Genomic DNA, 16,648 nt, shown 5'->3' on the forward strand with positions numbered 1-16,648 from the left:
CAGATTATCAGTTTCCTATCAATCCCACTATGAATTTTTCTTGACCCATTCATCATCAATGGATGCTTAGGTAGTTTCCATGTCTTGGCTCTTGTGAATAATGCTGCAATGAACATGGGGTTGCAGATACCTTTTTAAGAAAGTGATTTCATTTTCTTTGGAAATCTATCCAGAGTGAGATTGTTGGATCATGTGATGGTTCTATTATTAATTTTTGAGGAATGTTCATACTCTTTTCCATAATGGCTGAACCAACTTACATTCATACCAACAGTGCACAAGAGGTTTTTTTTTTTTTTCTCCACGGCCTTATTGTTTTCTTGTCTTTTTGATAATAGCCATTCTAACAGGTGTGACATGATATCTCATTGTGGTTTTGATTTGCATTTCCTTGATGATTAGTGACTGAGCATCTTTTCATATACTTGTTGGCCATTTGTATATCTTCTTTGAAAAAATGTCTATTCAAGTCCTTTGCCCATTTTTAAATTAGATTTTTTTTTTTGCTGTTGATTTGTATGAGTTCCTTGTATATTTTGGATATTAACCCCTTATCAGCTAAATGACTTAAATATTTTCTCCCATTCCATAGGTTGATTTTTTATTTTGCTGATTGTTTCTTTTGCTGTACAGCAGTTTTTTAGTTTATTAGTCCCACTTGTTTATTTCTGCTTTTGTTGCTTGTGCTTTAGGTGTCATATCCAAAAAATTGTTGCCAAGACCTATGTCAAGGAGTTTTTTCCTATATTTTCTTCTAGTAGTTTTACAATTTTGTGTCTTAGATTTAAGACTTTAATCCATTTCAAGTTAATTTTTTCAAGTGGTGTATGATAGTCGTACAGTTTCATTCTTTTACATGTGGTTATCCGGTTTTCCCAAAACCATTTACTGAAGAGACTTACCATTTCCCCTTTGAGTATTTTGGGCTCCTTTGTCAAATATTAGTTGACTTTATATGTGAGAGTTTATTTCTGGGCTCTCGATTCTGTTCCATGGGTCTATGTGTCTATTTTTATGCTGGTATTGTACTGTTTAGATTACTATAGCTCTATAGTAAAATTTGGAATCAGGAAGTGTGATGTCTCCAGCTATGTTCTTCTTTCTCAAGATTGCTTTGGCTATTTGGGTCTTTTGTAGTTCCATACAAATTTTAGAATTTTCTGTTTCTGTGAAAAATGTCATTGGAATTTTAATAAGGATTGCATTGAATCTGTAGATGGCTTTGGGTGGTATGGACATTTAACAATATTAATTTTTCTGATCTATGGACACGGGATATTTTTCCATTTATATGTGTTTTTGATTTTTTTCATCAATGTCTTGTAGTGTTCTGTGTGCAGATCTTTCACTTCCTTGGTTAAATTTATTCCTAAGTATTTTATTATTTTTGATGCTATTGTGAATGGGATTTTTAAAAATTTCTTTTTAAATAGCTCATTATTAGTGTATAGAAACACAACTTATTTTTTTGTTGTTGATTTTGGATCCTGCAACTTTACAGAGCATTTGAGGAAGTGGACGCCTCTTTTGGTTTTTACATTGGCTTTAGCAGGCAAAGCTCTTCACCAGTCAGCCAGTCCAGAGATTGTGGGTGGGCAGTCCAGTGGTGTTTGAGGGCAGGCTTGCTGCTGGAGTCCTTTGATGGGCAGGTGTGGTGAGTGGGTTAGCAAGTGGGCAGGCCTGTTGCTTGGGTCTGCAGTGGGTGGACCTGGATCTTGGATCCAGAGGGGCCAACCAGGTGCGGGGACCACTGGGGTCCCACCTGACGCCAGAGCAAAGTGGGAGCACAGTGCCAGCATTGGGTCTATGGGGGCTAGTTGGCTGCTGGGGCAGGCCAAGAGCCTAAGTCTGAGGGAGCTGGTCTGTAGTGTGCATCGTGGGGACCAGTCAAATGCTCAGGTGAGCCAGGGGCCTGGGGCGGTGGGAGCCAGCCTGGTGCTGGGGCAGACCAGGGTCCGTGGCGAAGTGCAGTGCTCATTTCACTCTTTTCCCAGACAGAGTGTATCTTTCTGCGAGCTGGGCAGCTATGGCTTGAGGGAAGTGTGATGGGGTAATGTGAATCTATCTTTCCTACCCTCCTCAAGGCATCTTTTCTTATTTCTGTACTTCACTCAAGTACTGTAATCCCTCATCTGGAATCCTTGGCTCTTGTGAGGATATTTTCATGTGAAGATAGTAGTTCAAATTCATGCTTGGTTGGGGGGCAGGGGAACAAGTGCTAGAAATTCCTACGCTGCCATTTTGCTGACATCACTCCCCGAAATACTTCTTTACTGGAAAGGGAACACATTGCATTCACTCAGTTCCCAACAGGTGTGACTTTCAGGATAAGGGACACATAGGTGGGGGAGAAACATATTTTCCTCAGGCTTGTCATGACTCATGTTTACAAACTCAGAGAAAGAGCAAAGGTTCAAAGATGTGTGTAGCGTTGACTGGTTTGTGTGGTATGTTAGCAAAGGGCCCAAGGCAAATTGAAAGGGGACTCAGAGATCTTTGATACCTATAATGGTTCTGGGATCTTTAAACCATGTATGCCCTTTACAACCCCTTACTACGCTATCAAAGTTTGCTGACCAGTATGGTATGTGAGACCAGTATTTTCCTCAGTCTTTTTGTTTCGGATAACCAGGACCCTGAAGGGTTACCACAAATGGAGCTTTATCCTTGGAAAAATAAATAACAGAAAATATTGAGAATGGGAGTAAATACATATCAAGGGCAGTGTAATTGAGTCTTTTATTAGAAAGGCTGACAGAAATTTAAAAAAAAAATCTAAAGTTAAAACATAAAATCTACTTCCAAGACTGCAGCTGAACTTTGTATTGATGTTTCAAATAACAGCTGCATTACGGAACTGTGGAAACTCCATATCTAATCAGGAAAATACAAATATTGGTATCAGGCAAAGCTAAAGTTGTCTCAGTAAAATGGTCATATTAACAATGTGCTTAATTCAAAGGAGATGAAATTGCATGATTTGCAGAATGATTTTTATCTAGAAATCATTTTATTAGAACATTATCATTTATTAGAACATTTATTATGCATAAATCTGGCAGGAACTTTTAAAGTAAATACATTAGAAACTATCTGCTGGACAGAATAAATCAGGGGTACTAACATTTATTGCATTCTACTTTATACTAGACATTATGTTAATTTACTTATACACACTGTCTTGTTTCAGTGTCACAGAAACCATAAGAAATATAATTTCTTACCATTCTGGAGATGAGGAAGCTAAAGTATAGACAGGTTGATCACTTGTTCAAATAAAAGGTCCCATTTTTTTTTTAGGTCTTGAGAATGACAAGAGCAAAATGACAAAAATAATAATAAAAATTAATTCAGGCAAGAATAATTAGTTTCTGGGGATGGGACATTTTAATGAGGAACATATATTTACATAGTCCCAAAGTATCTCCCAACAAATTATTTACTAATAGAAAAGCAGAAAAATTAGTAAGTTTGCATTGGAAAAAACAGACAGATAAGAAGTGATCAAAATTAACATCCCCAGTAAGAAGCAATTGGTGTCATGTGATATTCTGAGAAGGACATGGTGTCACGTGTTATTCCAGTCAAGCTGCATAATATAAAGGTAATCGTGAAGAAAAGTCAAAAAACACATTGCGAGGTCTATAAAGTAATTGACATATTCTTCAAATTGTCAGTGTCATGAAAGACAAAGAATAAAGAAGACAAAGGGACATTTGAAGTATAACACCTGATACTGGACTGGACCCTGTACCAGAAGAAAAAAATGCTATAAAGATTTGGGGCAATTGAAGTAGTAAGACTGTAGATTACATTAGAATATTGTATCAGTGTTAAATAGTCTGAAATTGCTCACTCTTTTTGGGTGACATAAGAGGATATTCTTGTTTTTATGAAATGCATACTGAAGCATTAAAGGAGTAGAGAACTTGATGAATGTAATCTACTCTCAAATGGTTCAGAAAAAAAAAAAGGATATAGCTAGGGAAAGGTAAGGCAAATTCTGCAAAATATTAAACCTTGATGAATCTGGATTATGTGTTATTTGGGAGTTCTTTGTACTATTCTTGCAAATTTTCTATGTCTAAAAATATTTCAAAATGAAAAGTAAAAAATAGTCTGAATCATTGAAGAAATATCATGGAAGCATTACTTGAAGAAAAGCATTGGATAAAATAGTTATACAGTCACTTTTTATTCAAAGTCAAGTAACAGATAGCTCTAATGTTATATAAACTGTTTCAGAACATAGACAAAGGTGGAGAAGTTCCTTTTAAGGAAGCTAGTGTGACCTTGATGCTAGGGTTACCATGTAGGGTTGTGCAGGTGTTCACTGCTCAGGAGCAGCGACCAAGGAGGTGAGTGGGGGAGGGTGCTGAATATAGCTTGTAACCTACTTGGCAAGCCCTACACAATACTATGCCAGCCAGCAGGAATTCATATGAAGATGCTGCAGGGCCCACTTGTTTGAAACCCAAACCTGAGAAAGCACAAAAGGCAAACCAAAGACCAAATTCTCTCATGACTATAGGTGTAAAAAATACTAATAAAATAATGCAATTGAAAACATGGTGTATATTAAGAGTATACCATGCTATGACCAAGGAGATTTTACTTCAGGATTAGGCAGATGGTCAATATTAGACAAGCATAACTGAGTTCATCAAAAGAGCAAAGAAAAATTCAATGTAATTATTTTAACAGTGTGAAGTGTATTGGATAAAATTTAACATCAAATTCTGATACAAACATTTCTATAAAGTAGAAATACATTTTTATAATGTGAAAAAGTCAAATCAGAGACTTCCCTGGTAGTGCAGTGGTTAAGAATCCGCCTGCCAGTGCAGGGGACATGGGTTCAATCCCTGGTTCGGGAAGATCCCACATGCTGCGGCGCAACTAAGCCCATGCACCAGAACTACTGAGCCTGCACTCTAGAGCCCGTGAGCCACAACTACTGAAGCCCGCGCGCCCAGAGCCTGTGCTCCACCGCAAGAAAAGCCATGGCAGTGAGAGGCCCGAGCACCCCAATGAAGAGTAGCCCCCGCTCGCCACAACTAAAGAAATCCTGTGCACAGCAACAAAGACACAACGCAGCCAAAAATAAATAAATAAATAAATAAACTTATTTTTTAAAAAGTCCAATCATACTCAAAGATTAAAAACCCAAAGCACTGTCATCAAAATCAGAGTCCTTCCATTTGACAGTGGATATTATAATGCTACATTTCAGAATTGCTGTGAGAAGAGAAAAAGTGCTGAAAATAGCTAATAAGCATAAATGAAATAACGTGGAGGTAATGAAATCAAGATTCAGTCATTACACTAAATGTGATTAAAGATAATTCTCCTATTAAATACACACACACACACACACACACACACTTGAAATATTGGTAATTTGCTGGTATGAAAGACAAGATCTTTAAGCTTGAGTAATCAAACTATATTTGATCAGAAGATTCTCAGTGTACATAGAAGAGTAAAGGCTCAATATTGTTATACCATGCATGTTCCTTTGGTTAAAAGTATATAATCATGTAAGTCATCCAAATAAGTATTAAATTATGGTATACTTTATCATTATTATTCTTGTTATTAAGATATTAGTTACCTAAACAGAAACATAAGCTCAGCATACACCCTGGAAATATTAACACATCTTATAGATAAGTTATGAATGATATATTAATAGTATGTGATGAACAGGTAGAGACTAATTTTTCTTGAGCCAGAAAATAATTTCCAAAACACATATTCCTGCTGGTATTGGCATAATTCCTTAGAAAGACATTTACAAAGTGAATAATTTATATCATCTTCTTGCCCTATAAAATGCTTGGGAAATCTTAAGTTGTTAGGTTTCGAGAAAAAATTTTTTAAAAAGACAAATGGCAAAACTCTGTTTGGCATGAAGAAAGACCAGTAAGAGATAAAAAGAACTGCTAAGTCCAGTGGGTTTTTCTAACAAAATCTCCAAAGGCAAAACATATTCTTATGAAATACAAAATTCAGTCATTCTTTAAAAAATATTCAATGACATTAACTCACATATATGCCTGATTGGTTCATTTCTGACTCAGGCTATGTCTACCCACAGTCTCCGGATTACTCCCTTTCATAGGCCTTTTCTTTTTCTTTATAGCACTTATCACAATTGTAAATTAAGTTTTTGAGAGATTGCTTATTCAGTGTCTATGTCTCCCACTAGACTCTGAACTCTAAACATGATTAGTTTGTGGACACTTGTTATCTAGAAGCTAGCAGAGTGCTTGGCACAGAGTAGGACTCTATCCGTATTTACTGATGGATGAACCAATAAATATATGAACTAGTCAAGTTAGTAAATCAGATTAATTGTTAGTACATTCAAACAATTAATTTGGTTGTTTCCCACATAGCCTTGACCCTACTACCCTTATTCTCCAGTGATTTGATGCACTAGAATGAAGAGATTGCTTCTATGGTTGTCTTTTTGGTAGGAACAAAGGAAATTACTGGCAGCAAGATAGAATAATTCTTTATTAAGGCAACATGGATGAAGGTAATTGCCTACCTGGTGTGCTTACACTGGGAATTAGTATGATGACTATAATTATCAGTTGTATCCACCTGGTTTAGATAGATATTTTTTAAAAGATCTGAAAAATTCACTACAACTAAAGAATAAAGTGGCTAATCCCATGTTGTGGAAGGAGAACTATGTAGAATGGCTACAGTTTACAGTTAATGTGGTTCTGGTATTTTCTTCCAAACCTTCCCCATTAGAACTATGGGCCTGTGGTGTAGGGGGACATTTCAAAATTATTCCTGCTGTCAGTATATAATCAGTCAAAGCCATTTTAGTTCCTCATGATTGTAAGAGCTCTGACCTATGGATCTAAGGAGCAAATCCTCCCTCACAGTACTTTGATGAACTCAAATTAAATGCGATGAATTTAGAACACTTAGTATAGGGACAGGCTCACATTATATGTTCAGTAAAAGTTAGTTCCTTTCCTTTTTTCAACCTAATTTACCTTTTAACATCAACAACCAAACAACATAAGTATGTGGCATCCAATATATAGTACCTGCTGATTTCACTCTAAAAGATCAGATATTCTGAAAAACAAATGGTATAGTTTTTTTGAATTTTTAATATATTAACTGTTTTAAGCTTTTTAAGAGGATAAGGAGTTCTGCTACTCCAAGAAATAGAGAAATTAAACATTTATATAGTTTTGTTGTTCAGTACTCTTCAATTCAGATTCAATGTCTTTGTGCTTATTTACTTATGAAGATAACTCCTAATTTCCTTTCATATTCATGTTTGACTTAATAGGTTGTTCATCATCTCTCATGAAACAGCCTCAAAATTGTTTTTTATTAAACCACTGACTATTCTAAGGCTGCATGACTGTGTCTCGGTAGTATCTCAATGTATCTGTAAGTCTGAGAAGATAAAAAGGTATTAAACGATGTCCTCTGTGCCTTTTAATAGCATGGACACAAATGCTCTCATTTTGCTGGAGGGTCAAAATGATGAATAACTACTGTACATAGTCATATATTTGCAGTGGCAAATTAGCAGTCTTTGGGTGTGAAAAAAGCCATATTAAGCTTCACTTAAACAAGCTTCCTTAGTCTTTAATAATAAGAAGACGCTTTGAAACGATGGTGTGAGAATGCTCTCATCAGTTAATGGACCTAGATTAATGGAGCTCTTTAAGGACCCCAAACCTCATAACTAAATACTACTCAAAAATCAGTTCTCTAGTAGAAATACAGAATGAGGAACACAGTGTACCTAATAAAAGAAGTTATGACTGTCTATATTTTAGTTTAATATTTTTAGGAAAATTAGGATAAAAACTAAAGTGCACTATATTTGATTCACCATCTGTAATAAAAATTCAGTTATATATGATTAGTTTATATCCAATAATTTTTGTAAATTATCTTATAAATTGTTACCCAATTACAAAGATCCTTTTATATGTTGATTTTTCTCTTGAGCATGCTTATAGACTAGACCTTGAAGATATTTAATTTCTAAAAATTGTGAGGAAGAAATATAGAAAATTAACTTTTCTTTTTTTTTTTTTTTAGAAAATTAACTTTTAAGTGCTGCCTCTATTTCCTCTGTCTGTCTCTGTCTCTGTTGCTGTCTCTCTGTCTGCTTTGATTACACAGTAAGTTAATAAAATAGAAATAGAAACTCTAGTTTCATTTTTCCAATGAAAATTAAGTTGATTTCACTTTGGTTTTCATTCCTAATATTGTCTGGCCAGTGATCTTACAAATGACAGAAGATGAATTGAGTAACAGAGTATGGTTGGGACAAGTAACAGGAATTTGAACTGCAAAAGTCCATATAAATCATTAAGTCTAAGCTTTCATTTTAGAGCTGAGAGAGAAAATGTGGGTAAAAGATGTTGTCCTTTATCTAAGAGTGTGAAGCTATTCAATGATGAAAATGAAAAGCAGTCCTTGTGATTCCAAGTCCAGGGCTCTTTCTACTGAACTCAACTGTTAATTCATTACTACTTGAAAACTTATTCCAGGTGCTGAGGGAAGAATGTTGCTCTGTGACAGTGGGTATAATTCTCTGAGACAGGGCCGTCTGGGTAGGCAGATGGGGAATTAACATTTCCGCATCAGAATCCATCAGAATCCACACTCCCCCACACCCCAACCCTTGCCTGTAAAACAATCTGTGGCTGTATCAGCCTGTAGCTGCTTGAGACTCTGTGTTGTTCACTATCTTTAACAAATAAGTTCAATTATTTGATCAACATGTCCTGCCAAATCAGTCCAGAAACATTCAAGTAGACCAAATTTTTAATACGACTTATTTCAAAACTCAACTGTCTTTACTTGAATTGGTAATAAAAATTTAGTATGAACTTAGATACAGTCTATGGAATCTATAAATTTATTTCTGCAGTTCCCTAAATTAAGATTTTATTTTTCATTTTAATTTCAACATACAAAATGGACCAGTTGAAATAACCATATTCATATTTGACCTTAGAAAAGAGCATTTTTATTTCTGCTTAGGGAAAAAAAAAATCATACTTTTCCTGGCTCCAAAATTCTAATTAGTCCCAAATTTCTTGATGGCAAGGTTAAATTAAAAGAAAACACTAGAACTCCAAGAAGATAGATGCTGCTACTCTTTTCTTTAATATTAGAAATAAAAATAGAAAATTTTCAACTATTTAAAGATCAGTTAGCATGAATGGAATCCTGATCTATAATCCAAATTTTCATTTAATTCTTTGGTGGAGAGTGCTATTTAATTCTTCAGCATATGTTACCTTCACACTATCAATAAATTATAATATCATTGAACATCTTTAAGAATTAATTCAATATACAGATTTTCATTTCAAATACTATTCGTATCACAACTGTAGTCTTCTTGGACTCAACTCCTGAAGTATCAATGAAAGGAAAAATTATTTCCCTCTTCTCAAAGCCTCTTAAACACATTAAGCACAGTATTTCTCTGAATGGTTCACCACTATTGTACTTTTTCCAATTGCACAATAGAAAAGAGACATTATGATAAATGCATTCAAATGACTTCTTCACTGAGTTACTCCTGTCTACCTACTCTTGCACTTTTTGAGAAGGAATAATTATTCTTCAAGCAATTGATTTATTTTCAAAATTAAAAAAAATATATTTTAGAAAATAATTGCAATTAATGCTTTTAATGCAATTAACACCCGAAGTTCAAACGGAAAAACCTCTATTGCTTAAATGAGTTAATAATACCAAGAGTTTGAGAATATCCACAGAAAAGAATAGCTAAAGTAAAACTATTGATATTAGGCAAATGAAATGTGGTCAGTCACAGAGACAGCCCTGAAAAACAATCAACTTGTATTTACAGTTGATAAGGTAAATTTTGATCCACAATAAAGTATTTTATCCTATAAGCATAAATTAACAAGATATATAATCCACCTTCCTGGAAAAGAAAAAATTCTGAATGTGTATATTTTCTTCCTCTCCTTTTTTCTTCTTTCTGCTTTCCCCTTCCTTCCTTCCTTCCTTCCTTCCTTCCTTCCTTCCTTCCTTCCTTTCTTCCTTCCTCCCTCCCTGCCTCCCTCCTTCCCTCCTTCCCTTCCTTCCTTCCAACAGCTTTTACTATCTAGTTATTTTTAGGTATGATCTTTCTAGCACCAAAAGGGGAGAACTCTCTCATTATAAATATAAAATACTAAGATGCCCTTGAAGGAGTTTTAATCTTCAGGAAATTATTTCTTAAATGCGCTCTTCCAGAGGTGGTAGTGCTGGAAGTAGGGAAAAGAGCAGAAAAATAAATACAGTTTGCTGCTATGCAATCAGGCCAAGAAATTCAGTATAAAACTTCAAACTCAATAAGTCTCACACAGTTCATACTAAACTCCTCTAATTGCCAATGAATAGTACACTCCGGCATAGAAAATCAGAAAGGTCATGCTAAATTACATAGGTCCATGCTGTTCCGTAAATTCATTGCACCTTGCATCTCTGTCTTGTGTCTGCAGTGCAGTTTTCTGAACTTTGCTCAACTTTACCACCTACTGGTTATTCAATTCTAATCAGTAGAAGCAAATATTCATGTAACTTGACCTTCAGCAAACTGCAAGAAGACTAGAAGGGCAAGAGAATTCAGAGAGGAAATAAAATAGTGACCATGTCTTGTAAATGACGGGAATAGATATAATTTTTTAAATCTTATTTTAACTGGGGAAGGGAGTAAATTATAAAAGGAAATTGGCTTTTAAGTTCAAAAAAACTATGCTATGGTCCTGGAAAATGTCCATGAATTCAGTTTTTCATGAATTCTGTATATTTAGACTAGATGTAAACATGTTGCCATAGTAGTAAAGCTTCTTTTAAAAAGGGGACGGAGGAGGAATCACTAACTATAATTCCAGGGCTAGGAAAAAAACTCAAGGGAGATTGCAGTGGTTCTTTTTCTTTCAATCTTTTAAATCCCACCCCTAGACCAATTCTTTTACCTAGAACACCTGAAAAGAATGCATGGAGAACGGTCTATCTTGGTGCCTCTTGACCTTCACGATCCTGAAAACTCATACAGCTGTCAACGTTCACTAGGAAAGGAGTGTTTGAAATGTAAGATAGAGGGAAAGAAAGAGACAGGAAAATGGAAAGGCAGAAGAGGAGGCTTGTTGGTAAAAGACAAAGTTTGCCCTTGATTAACTCATTTCCCCATCAGCTCCTTACCTTTTTTCTCTTCTGACCCCCACAGTACTCTTTAATCTTCTCTTCTCCTACTCCTGTCAACACTGGCTTCCAGGGAGATTCACAAATCAGTTTCTTCAACTCTGAGGTGAATAGAAGTTAAATTGTTACTCTTTTCAAATTATATTGGCATACTTAAGCCTAAACTATAATTGTGGAATAAAAGATCTGTCTTCTGTTAAAGGATTTTTAGGCATCAGCAGGCAACTGGTGCAAGGTTTATTATTTGGGACGTTGTGCAGCAATATGAAACTATATACTTCAAAAAGAAAACTGATTTGAATTCTACATTGATTTACCTTAAAGTTTCATGAACGCATATAAAACTATTATCTGCTTTGATTTAATTGCCATTTGTAATACCAATTAGGGATTTTAAAGATCATCAATAAGTAAAATTTTAAAAAATTAAATTAAATTAAATTAAATTCCAGGGTGTGAAAACTGCCATTTGAAGAGGAGATTTTAGCATCTCTGAAAAGTCTTTTGCTTGTTGTGAAATTTTATCCATTCTTTTGGTAAGAGAGGGATAAGGAATGAGAATGTTGGTTCTCCTAAGTGTCTGCTCTGTGCTAGATACTCTCATAGACACTTTCATATACATTTTTTTTTACTCTAATAATTACTTCTTTTTTAAAAAATAACACATGAATTACATTTAAGGATTCTGGAGATCAAGGTTGTTTTTTTTAATACATTCTTTTTGGTTATCTGAAATTCTGAAGCAAAAGTCTTATAGACTGTATAAATTTAGAGTCTTTTAAAGGCATCAAACACCTTTTTTGCCCTTACATCATTGGATCTTTCAATGGAGAAAAGTATGTGTTATGAAATACTCTAAAAATCTGTTTGACATTTGCAACTCTTTTCATTATTTAATTGCTTTCAATTTGTACAAGATTGAATTTGAAAAATGTAGTATGTTGGGAGGAAAACTATTTGTATTCTCTTTTTTCCAAATATTTGTGATTTCATTAGTACTTTCAATGTTTACCCATTTAATGGGACTGTGTACACTTGTGTTGATTTGTGACTACAGAGGGTGTCCATACAAAAAAGGACAAAGGTTACTAACCATAGACTAAAAGCAGAGGCAGCAGGGCCTAAAAACTCCAGGTGTGTTATATGGAGAATGATGTAATGCTAAATACACTTAGCATCTGGAAGGGAGGATGCAAGATGTCAGGTAGTTGTCATACCCCTGGGAAAGTGAACTATCATGCTTTATAGTGGATTGTGAAAAGAATTAGATCTGCTGATTTACCAAGATGTTTTGACTCCATGGTCACACAGTGAGGTAGTCGATAGCCTACTTGTAGCTAGCAAGAATAAACAATTTCTTACATATGTTTATTGATAAACAAGCAAAAATTATATATTCAAAGAGATAGGCACTTCGAGTTCTTATAAGCTTTCACTCTTATTCCATAGAATGGATTTGTTATATTTATTCTCATTGACTGTGAAATGGACCCTAAGTTAATTAATAACTAAACTTTTCCAAAACCTTGGCGAGATATTCTCTTGAAAATAAATCCTTCATTAATTCCTCAGAGATGACAACCGGGTCCAAAATTCTTTAAGTAGATCAGAAGTGTTTTGCAATGCAACAAAAGGTCAAGGACAGAAAGCTCACTTTTAATAGACTGTTCCTTTAACAATGTTTCTCTCAAAAAGTTTGTATTAAAATGCAGTATACCTATTTCTTCCACTCCGGATATTAATTATTTTGACAAGCAATGGGAAAATGCCAGGAATATGTGAACTGATGAAAACAAAAGCAATGATGTTTCCAAGGATGCACCTGACAGCACTTAGGGGCTCTAGGGAAATGAGAGCAGAATTACAAAGATTTCAAGTGTTTTAGTAATAAACTCAGGCAATTTAAAGTTACAAAAATTCATTGGATTTCTACTGAACTTAGATCCTTTCTGGATGCATAGTAACTCTCTTTTATAACTTTTTTAATGCTGTACATTTATATTAGAATGATTTGATTTTATATTATGATAAGGTATCCTTAGTACGGATTTACATAATGAAACTTAGTTTTGTATGTTGTAATAGCTGTGCCTTGATTTCCAGTCTACAGTATGCTTGTCTGGATTACTAAATCTTAGGTTTGGAGAGTTCTGTTAATGGCAAGTTTCCTTCGTAACCCAGTTAATTTTTATAGTAAATCTTTATTTATTATTTGGTATATTTTTCTATCTATTTTCATTTTTATACTTAAAAAAATAAAACAATACTAGAACTAAAATTTCCTTACAGAAAGTTAGACATTTAAAGCTAATGTATTTAATTACTCAAAATAAATAAATAGACAACATTAAGAAGTTTGGAAGATATTGAAAAGGTCATGGGAATTCCTGGGGATCCTTTCATTTAGAAATTATAGTGGGATTTTTCACTTTTTTTTTTTTTTTTTTTTTTTTTGGCTGCGTCAGGTCTTAGCTGCGGTATGCAATATCTTTGTTGAGGCATGCGAGATCTTTCATTGTTTCACCTATTTTAAAATCATTATCCTGGGATTGAAACAGTATCCTAGAATTCACTACCACTTTCATCATTGTTGCACAGAGTTCTGAATTATATTGAAATATTAAGGCCAGCCTGTTTAATCCTTCCTAACCCATTCAAATGTTCTCAATAGATAGAGCACACCCTATGCTGTGGCTTTGAAAAAGGAAAAAGGGCAGATTTGTTAGCACACTGGACATGGAAGGAAGTGTCATTTGCAATCTGCCCATCCTGTTTTCCTAGGGCAAGATGTTCTCAGGTTTTAGGAACTCTTCCCCTAGAGGTGGATTAGACTGGCTGCAAAAGAGACTGGCTACAGAGGAAAAGGTGTGAGCCTGCAGAGGCATCCAAACAAGATAGGTGGTGTTAACCACTAGCAGCAATTCTACTTCATAACAGTCCTCCTACAGTATTCTCTTATTCCCGTGCATTAGGGCAAGATCAGCTTCCCACTGGTCCACCTCCTCAAGGCTGCGACATCAGAAACTAAAGCATACTTCTCTATTCCCTTAAGATCTTTTAAAGATGTGTGGGCCTCATTATTTATGGAATAAATAATTTTCTTGCTTAGGGATACAAAGTTTAACTAATATTGAGAACCTTAGCATTTTTGTGTTTCTGTCACATGTACCAGAATAAGACTGCCTTTACAATAATGAATTTTCCAAGAGAAGTAAATTCCAAACCAAAATGTAATCATCATGACTCCCAGTTTTCCTTTTCCCAAAGTGAGATAAAATCACTTTTTTGTAGAAAAACATTAAGAACTTACTAGCTATGACTTTTTCTCGGTACAAATAACATCAACTGCAAAAGCAAAAATATTCTAGTTGTAACTTTTGGACAAGAAAACCAACACACAATTCTTTTATAAATGGTAGTTAAAGATTCTTAAAATTGTGCTATCATCATCTTTATGGAAAAGACTATAATGTTATTAACAATAACAGAAAATGATTCATGTCTTCCAGAAAACTGAATCTTGAAAAAAATGTTCAGATAGAAACAATTATCTCATACATGAAAATATTCATATATATCTCCATTAGAAGAAGAAGGAACAAATCTTTCTGGATATCTACTTTTACCACTGAGGAAACTTTTCTATAAGCTCCCCCATGTTTGAAAGAAGGGAGAGGACTTTGGGTAACCAAACAATGATATCCTCTGCTATAATTTAAGGTCAAGTAAAGCAATAGTCAAGAATCAGACTTGGGGGGAAAAAAAAAAAAAAGAATCAGACTTGGGGGTAGGGGCAGGGGGAATTGGATAAAGGCAGTCAAAAGGTACAAACTTACAGTTATAAGTAAGTACTAGGGATGTAATGTACAACATGATAAATATAATTGACACTGCTGTATGCTATATATGAAAGTTAAGAGAGTAAATACTGATAGGAGGAGCTTCAAGATGGCAGAAGAATAAGACGTGGAGATCACCTTCCTCCCCACAAATACATCAGAAATACAACTACATGTGGAGCAACTCCTACAGAACACCTACTGAACGCTGGCAGAAGACCTCAGACCTCCCAAAAGGCAAGAAACTCCCCGCATACCTGGGTAGGGTAAAAGAAAAAAGAAAAGACAGAGACAAAAGCATAGGGACGGGACCTGCACCAGTGGGAGGGAGCTGTGAAGGAGGAAAGGTTTCCACAAGCTAGGAAGGCCCTTCGTGGGCGGAGACTGCGGGGGGCGGAGGGGGGAAGCTTCGGAGCCGCGGAGGAGAGCGCAGCCACAGGGGTGCGGAGGGTAAAGCGGAGAGATTCCCTCACAGAGGCTTGGTGCCGAGCAGCACTCACCAGCCCGAGAGGCTTGTCTGCTCAGCCGCCGGGGCGGGAGGGGGGGCTGGGAGCTGAGGCTCGGGCTTTGGTCGGATCCCAGGCAGAGGACTGGGGTTGGCGGCGTGAACACAGCTTGAAGGGGTTAGCGCACCACAGGTAGCCAGGAGGGAGTCCGGGAAAAAGGCTGGAGCTGCAGAAGAGGCAAGAGACTTTTTCTTGCCTCTTTGTTTCCTGGTGAGGGAGGAGAGGGGATTAAGAGCGCCGTCTAAACGAACTCCAGAGACGGGAGCGAGCCGCGGCTATCAGCGCGGACTCCAGAGACGGGCGTGAGACGCTGGAGCTGCTGCTGCCGCCTCCAAAAAGCCTGTGTGCGAGCACAGGTCACTCTCCACACCGCCCGTCCCGGGAGCCCGTACAGCCCACCACTGCCAGGGTCCCGTGATACAGGGACAACTTCCCCGGGAGAACACACGGCGCCTCGGGCTGGTGCAACGTCACGCCGGCCTCTGCCTCTGCAGGCTCGCCCCGCCTCCTCTGTACCCTCCCTCCCCCCAGGCCTGAGTGACCCAGAGTCCCCGAAGCAGCTGCTCCTTTAACCCCGTCCTGTCTGGGTGGGAACAGATGCCCTCAAGCGACCTACATGCAGAGGCGGGTCCAAATCCAAAGTTGAACCTCAGGAGCTGTGCGGACAAAGAAGAGAAAGGGAAATCTCTCCCAGCAGCCTCAGAAGCAGCGGATTCAATCTCCACAGTCAACTTGATGTCCCCTGCATCTGTGGAATACCTGAATAGACAACGAATCATCCCAAAATTGAGGAGGTGGACTTTGGGAGGAATGATATATATATATATATATATTTCCTTTTTCTCTTTTTGTGGGAGTCTATGTGTATGCTTCTGTGTGTGATTTTGTCTGTATAGCTTTGCTTTTACCATTTGTCCTAGGGTTCTGTCTGTCCATTTTTTGTTTTTTTGTTTTTTTTAATATAGTTTTTAGCACTTGTTATCATTGGTGGATTTGTTTTTTGGTTTGGTTGCTCTCTTCTTTCTATTTTTTTTATTACTTAAAAATTTTTTTTAATAATTATTTTTTATTTTAATA

Source organism: Balaenoptera musculus, chromosome 12 (genome assembly GCF_009873245.2).
Source record: "Balaenoptera musculus isolate JJ_BM4_2016_0621 chromosome 12, mBalMus1.pri.v3, whole genome shotgun sequence".
Classification (NCBI taxonomy): domain Eukaryota; kingdom Metazoa; phylum Chordata; class Mammalia; order Artiodactyla; family Balaenopteridae; genus Balaenoptera; species Balaenoptera musculus.